At 46.9% G+C, this 7,854-nt stretch overlaps 1 protein-coding gene across 1 annotated transcript in view; it reads left to right on the forward strand.

The window, feature by feature from the left end:
• The first annotated feature begins 6,076 nt into the window (after positions 1 to 6,076).
• Positions 6,077 to 7,854, forward strand: part of Fhdc1 (FH2 domain containing 1) — a 40,145-nt gene continuing 38,367 nt past the window's right edge. The window contains exon 1 of the mRNA XM_023723693.1: positions 6,077 to 7,204. The gene's annotated coding sequence lies outside the window, so the exon portion shown is untranslated. The remainder of the gene's footprint in view (positions 7,205 to 7,854) is intronic.

The raw sequence follows: 7,854 nt of genomic DNA on the forward strand, positions 1-7,854 counted from the left end.
TCAGATCCAAAAGCTACCACTCTTGTTGCATAGGTCCTGCTTTAAATTGGTCTTAACCATCCAGCAGAAAAGTATAAAAACAAAGTATAAGAAGTAAAGCCATGCTGTTATGTTGAGCTGTAGGAGACTCAGGTCAACAATTTCTGACGTTGCCAGTCAAGCGGAAGCCCCAATACTATTATGGACTATTGGAGTCTTTTAGAATATTTTGCTGAGTTAACACACCTATAATATTCAAATGGCAGAACTAAACAAAAAAGAGGATACAGACAAATGTCCATTTTGTATCTGTGTATTCAAAATGGTTAGGACAGATAAATAGTTACCTTGTCTTAATGAATAGAGGGATTTGTTGTAATAGTGTTTGTAAATAGGATATCATGTCTGCATCTTGTGCAGCAAATAACCACTAGGAAGAGAGTATGCAATGTGTTAATTATTGGAACTGTCTTACCAATTTGATTTGAAACTGTCTCATTGCTATTTGTTTCTCAATAAAATTATGGGGAAAAACCCTAATTAAAAAAAAGAAAGAAAAAAGAAATGCATTAGAAATTGCAAATAACCCCTAGCCTGAGAAAAAGGATCCAAAACAAAATTTTGTGTGTATATTGTAGACCTTGCCTTAGCTCACAAGGGAAGACAAAGTGAAACACAGCAGGCTCTGGTCTCAACTTGCCCTGTTGTCCTTTTAAAAAATGCAGTGATGTAATAAGAGGCCGCTGTGCTGCCTTTGGATTTGCAAGCCTTGGGATCCGCGATCTGCGCTCAGGGCTGCAGCTATGAAAACCAGTCTTTTTTCTGTACAGCACAAGTAGCTTCAGTCCAAGCCACTCCACATTTCCTCACCAGGGACCTCAGCCTTGACCTTGATTTATTCTAGGAAGAACTCTGCCTGGCTGGTCTTTTCAGCTCATTTTTATGTGAATTCCTTTTCACTCACAGTGAACTGAGATTGCCCAGTTAATTTAAAAAAAAAATGCAATTCATGATTTTCTCATCTGCTGACTCTTCATTGTTGTAATGTCATTTTCCCCCTCCAGAATCTTGCCTTACAGAAGCACCTGCACCCTAAGAAGTGGCAGCTAGACCATCATCTTACCGAGGCTACGCATCGGCCCTTCAGTTGAAAGCACAAATCCACTTTCCGTCTCTGTAGTGTAGCCTAAAAGAAGCAGAAGTCCAAGCTCCATGCTTCATTCTGTCTTGTCAGCTTCTTTTAACATTTCAGGTGAAAAAAACTCAATGCCCTCACTCTTGTGCTGCAAGAACGTCAGAGCTGGTGCTGATTTGCAGTCCTGCAGCCCCCAAACTGGCCTGTGCAGGCTCGTGTTCTTCAGTTCCCCGTAAAATGTGATGTCTAGCTGCTGTCCTTATGCACTTACCTGGAAACCCTACTTTGAAGAGCTTTGGCCTGGTGATTCTCTCCTGGCCTGTGGAGGGCAGGGGCTGTTTTGGACATGCATTTCCCTTTCCTGTGCTTGCATGTCAGTGGTGCTCAGGGTTGGCAGCAATGGTGGCGTGCATTGCCAGAGCTTTTGTCCTTGAGTAACTGGAAACCCATTGGTGTCATTTGCTTGTGATGTGGATCACAAGTTTAGACAGTGGACACTTCGATGCCCGGCCACTGTCAGATTCCTGGGAGTAAATGCTGTGGAGATTTGCCAGTGAGTAAGACAGCCCTGCCATCGTGCGTTTTGGTTTAAGGGAGAGAACATCTACATAGACCAGAGAAATGAATGGTGTGAAGAAGCAGGGCCCAGAGTGGAGAACGACTGTTAGTGGCTAAGAATGGGAGCAGCCAGTCCCAATTCCAGCTGGGAAGTCCTGACTGTTCAACCCTGCGTGTGAATGGCGGGGAGTGGGGAGGGGCTGCATTTACCGTCACACTAGAGCAGCTTTTGTGGGAACGTGGTTCCAGCTGTGCTGCCAAGCTAAACCTTACACAAATCAAACCGTAAGTATAGGACAGTGGTTTTCTTTGTGAGCATTGACTCTGAACACATCCCCCGCCCCACCCCAATGGTCAGTCCAGTGCCAGTGCTAGCATGCTTGACTCCTTGTTCACCTTTGGCGCTAGAATGTTTGAGCCCTTCATGTGAACTTCCTAGGTCATCAGGTGAGAAGTGTTCATTAGAAGACTCAGCCGTGGGGCTGGGGACAGACAGCATGCATAGGCCCTGGCTTCCATCCCGTGCCATGGAGGAAACCCATGTGTATGTGACCTTCATGCTGATCTGGAGGTCAGCCCAAGGTTACTGTATTTTAGAAAAAGATGTTAACACCTAGGTACCCAGCTGTTTGCCTGTGCGGGCTGTAACTCTACAGGCTCCCAGGGACTGGGGTGCATGAATGTTTCAGGGTAAGTATCCAGAGAATATTAGAAGCTACAGAAATGTCTTTCTGGAACTTGTCAACAATTCTGGTAGGTAAATTCCTTATCGCAGAACTGATTTGGTGGCATGATACAGAAAAAATTGACTTACTATGGGCTGGCGAGATAGCTTAGTAGACTAAAGCGCCTGGTTAGGCACGCTTAGGCAAGTGCCGGGACTGTGATTTGATCCCTGGCACCACATGCTGCACCAGCCCTACTCCCTGGGTGGGCGGAGCCGGCCAGGTCTGGGCACAGTGGCACATACCTGTGGTCCCAGCACAGGGGAGGCTGAAAGCAAGAGGATCCTACAAGTCTGAGCTGTGTAGTGAGATCCTGCAACAACCAAATACATTTAAAAAAAAAAAATTGACTTACTGTGACAGAGAAGATGAACACTAAAAAATGGTCTTCGTTGCATTTCTCAAGACCTTTAGGTAAAGGGAGAGTAGCATGTGACTTTTGTTAGAAATCTAGACGCTGTGGTGTGTGGTGACGCTTTTGGAGATGGAGGTAGGAGGTCACAAGTTTGAGCCCACACTGGACAATTTAGTTACTTACAGGAGACCCTGTTTCAAAATTTAAAAAGGTTTAGGGATGTTGCTATTTTAATCCTAATACTTGCTTTATTCTGAATTAGTATGGATTGCATGTCATAATTGTTTTTTAATTCTGTCTCACAGTGTCAAACAGCCTGTACGTGTGTGCTTGTCCTGCCCCTCCCTCTCCTGTGATGTGAACCCAACACTGTCTTAACACTGCCTGCAGTCACCCCGCAGGAAGCACAACACATCCAAAACCCCCAAATTAAAAAATTCATGTCCATGTACCTTGGGTGAAGAGGTGCAGTGGGGAAAGGCCTGGGAGACTGCTTAGGAAACCATTTCGAGAAAAATTACCGTGTATGCTCTTTTCTCTAGCCTAATCCTGAGAAGCTACAGACAGAATACCCTGTACAGCTTAAATTTTACTCTACTTTATTATCTAATACATGGCTAACTATGTAACACATGCGAAGACACTAGAAAGTTGAGGGTAACTTTCTTCTGTATTTTAAAACAGAAGAAAAGAGTTTAATACTGCCCTTGGCAGAGTGAATGCAGGACCTGATTTGTTTCCAGTAGGAGGTCAGCAAGTTAGGAGAGAAGATGGAAGGGAGGAGCCCTGGTTTAATCCCAGCAGATCCCACCGCCCAGGCCACAGAAGGGTGTGAGCGTGAGCTCACTGCGCTGCTGAGGTTTGGTAGGAATTGGCTTCGTATCCACAGCCAGTCCAAACTTGACTAATAGCATTTTCAACAAAAAGCTTACCCTTTACTTTCTCTAAAACTGGTCCACTGTAGTTACTTCTATAAATCTTCTAGTGAAATATTAAGATCCTAATTATCACCTAGCATCTGGGCACCGGGCCCTGGGTTCAGGTCCGGATTGTGGGGGGAAAATATTCTGATTACTCTGGATTGGCCTCCTTATCTACTATTTTACAAAAGTATTTACCTTAAAATAGAAACTTACGATAAAGAAATTGTCCAGAGCTCTTGCACTAGACTAAGTGCACACTCGATTTCAGGGGGCACAAAAAGGATTTTTTCGTGTTCCTAGCTCACCACCAAGGCCTTTCATCTGCTCTTGTACAACAATCTACAAAGGCTCATTCAACTTGTGCACATAGTACCCCCTCAAACACACACACACACACACACACACACACACACACACACACACGCACACTGTTGATCCATTAGGTTTGTTTGGGAACTGCTTATACTGTGTGTGTTGTGGTTTCAAATTACTGTTTGCTCTTTTAACTTCTTGGAAGGATAAACAGTGTGGAAACAAAACCTGAAGCAAAAGAAACCCTCATCTGGCCTACTAGTTATAGTTCTTCTTATTCAGAGTCACACATTTATTTTTTAAGATTGACAAAAGAAAAAAAAAACTAATATACTTACATGTTATATTTTACCGTGACAGTATATTTTAACATTTATACTAATGTTGGTGTATTTTTATTTTTTCTACTCACAGTTCGAATGTTATAACAGTCAGGCCTCCACTTACAACTAACACCAACCAGTTTCCTAAGCACCAAATGAATGGGAAGCTAAACAGATCCAACTGAAGGTTTTCTGGGTGGAAACTCAGGGCTCTAAAGTGTTTCTCTCCCCTTTACCTCTCCTAGCCACAGCCTCAAACCCACACTCACAGTACACACAATGAACAACACACTTGCACCTTAAAAGGCAGAAAATGGACAATTTGCTTTAAATCAAGTAGCAACAAAGGTGGTCAGGTATCCTATTGCTTCATTCCTCTATATTGGGTAAGAGTTGCTTTTAATCTCTCCAGCCGTCAGATAGGGGACTGTGGCTGACAACTACCTGCACATGCTCCGAGCAAGGCAGATGTGTGGATGCTGCCATGGACGCTAATGTCATGGCTGAAAACATTTACATAAAATTTCAGAAATAACTACTTAGAACCGCGGGGGTGGGGGGACAATGCCCTTGTAACTGTCAAGGCCTAATTACCGTTTACTGTATTTAAGGACAACTTACTACCTACTTAAATTTCTTAACCTGCAAAAATAAAATATACTGTCAGTTCAAATGTTGTTTGAAAATTACAGGAACGTGATACTTGCATTTTGCCAACAGTGTTTGATGCAAAACTGGATTCACAGTGACAGCAATGATTCTGCTGATTTTATTTGTTTATTCTTTCTGCTTGGAATAAACCACAGCCGAACAGTTTCTCTCAGCTCTAGCTGTTGCTAGAGAGTGGATTGGTGTGGACTGGCTGTTTCTTTCTGCAGTTTCCAATTTTAAGAGGCAAACAACCTATGAACACTGAACATCTGATCTCATCAGATAAGTTTTAAGAAGGATAAAGATGAATAGTTTTAAGTAAATTTCAGTCTACGTCATAAAAAAAAAAATAAAAGCAGAAAGAAGGGAGGAAGGAGAGCCTTGGACAGGGATTTAAGGTTGGTCAGTCACCTCAGCCCTGGGGGCGGGGGCTGGTTTCCCTGAGGGGAGGGCCTATGAGGTCAGCTTAGGAAACACGACTGTAAAGTATTCTTTAGAGTGCATCCTGACATCTAATGCAGTTTGGTTGGAAAGCTTTATTGAGTGATTCCCAAGGACAGATTCAAATACAAAACACTCAAGAGTGGAAAAGATGGAGAATTTCACATACAGAGGAGGAATTGGGAAAGGAAATGGAGATGTGCAGATAGATAGCCCTGGGAGAGAGGAGAGCAGGCTTCGAGGAGGACAGAAAAGACATGCGGCCAGGGCTTGCCTGCACCGCCCAGGCTGCACCAGGGACACTCGCGCCCTGACAGGCTTGGCTTGACTCACTCTGGAAGCAAGGGTCGCGCGGCCCAGGGGCTCTGCCTTCTACAGTAACAGCAGACTGCTGGGCTGCCTTCAGTACCCCCACCCCTCCACGCACACACACACACACACACACACACACACACCATTTTTGTCTCCTTTGACAGCTGACAGGCACACTTGGGGGATCTAGATGCGTGGAAGCTCTTTGCTGGCAAGCGCAAGTTTAGGTGAGATGAAGGTAATGAGCCGCATGTTATCAGTACTGCAGGTGAGAAATGAATTGTACATTTGCAGCCTTTGGTCCGACCCACCAAGACACAAACTCAGAGTTGTGCTTTGCTTCACTGATCTTTTAATTAACTACAATACAGAAAACTAACTCCAAATAAGCCTGGCCCATTCGGTCAGCATGCCCTACCAACCTGAGGGATGTGGTGGCTGACAGATTGGGGGGTTGCAGTCAGGACCAGGCTCAGTCACCCACGTAGCCTATAGAAGGCGGGCAAGGTGAGGAGATCAGGCTTACAAAGGCAGTGATGTAACAGCACTTTGGGGATGGACCTGGGGAAGCGACAAAGAAAATAAACTGACGTAGAGGATCAGGGCATCCAGCTCAGCTTCTTCAAGCTGCAAAGTGCAGAATGAAGGTTTCTAGGATTATCCTAAGACTCAAGATGCCTGACACACAGCCAACAGCAAAAACGCATGAATCCATTCCCTTTCCTCCAAGAGGGCTAGTGTGGCAGTGGATATCAACTAGATGGAAGAGATACTGGGAGATGACAATAAATGTGGCTAAAATGTGGATGTGAGGAACTTAAGGGGGAAACAGCCTAAGGAAAAGCTGAGATTTCAACTTTAAAAGTCAATCTTAGGTAAAGAAGGTAACACTGAAGTTTATGACAGGAACGACAACGAAACAGATTAAAGCGCCCCTGACAGAACCAGGAATGGATCTGCTTGATGTTCCACTTCTTTTATTCTTCCTGGATCTTTCCAAGGAGAGATGCCTAGCCTCTGAGTGCTGAGAGATTTTTGCTTAAAAACTTCCTCACAAGTTACAGCTTCAGGGCCCACAAAAACAGGCTGAAGTCAGAAGGCAATTCCTGCGGGTTAACAGTGGACAGTGAAGACCAAGTTGGAGGAACTCCAAGACTGTCTTCAAAGGAAAAGGCAGCCGGGAAGCAGAGAGAAGGCCCTTGGGCCAGGCCACTGAGGGAAGATCTGGGCCGGGGGATGGGCCGCCCAACTTGGCCCCTTAAAATGACCTTTTTTGAGATAAGATCTCGCTATATTATCTTCCCTGGCTCCACCTCCAGGGGTCACACAATTCTCCTGTCTCAGCCTCCCTAGTGGACAGCACTGGAGGCATTGCGCCATGCCTCCGCCTAGAAAATGGCTTTTTCCTGAGACCACATGCCCAGTTGGCGTCCGGAAAGCAGGAGTTCGGAGTAGGCTGAGGTGTGCACAGGCCATCCGAGGACGCTTTGGTAGGCGAACCCGAGGGGTGCCATTCCCTGCCTCGGAGGGTGCTTTGGCCCGGTGGACACTACAGGGGCCTGGCGGAGGTGGAACCTGATCATTGGCTGGGGTCGGGCTGGGGACGGGCTGGGGCCGGCGACACTGCGCTTCGCTACCGGCGGCTGGTGACAGTGACAGAGTTCGCGCGCGAGCTTCGGGGAGTGGAGGGACCCCGAGTGGAGGGACGCGGCCGGGGCGGGAAAGCCCTGCCCGGCGCGGGACTGAGGCAGGGGTGGCGAGGACCCCGTCTGCAGAGACCACCCCACCCGGCCGGCGGCTGCTGTTCGCGGGGCCGGTTTGCCCGTGTCGCCTGGACGATTGGCTTCTCCCCGCCTGGCATCATAGGTCCTTTGAAAAACGTACGAAATAAAAAGATGCCATTACATCGATTTGTTTCCTTCGATGAAGAGTGGGAGGGCCCTCCGCAGCCTGCGTCCGTCCTCCCAGCAGGAACCGGGGCCAGCGTTTCTCCCTTCACTAAAGCGAAAGGCCGGGTCACTGCCATGGAAGTTGAAGAGCGCGGCAAAGCCGCCCAGGTCGGACCGGGAGGAGCAGGCGGGTGGGCGGCAGCGCGGCCGGGGCCGGAGCGGCGGGGGCGCGCGCGTGTGCGTGGGGGCGC

The sequence above is a fragment of the Octodon degus genome, unplaced genomic scaffold, assembly GCF_000260255.1.
Source record: "Octodon degus isolate 3935 unplaced genomic scaffold, OctDeg1.0 scaffold00101, whole genome shotgun sequence".
In the NCBI taxonomy this organism is placed as follows: domain Eukaryota; kingdom Metazoa; phylum Chordata; class Mammalia; order Rodentia; family Octodontidae; genus Octodon; species Octodon degus.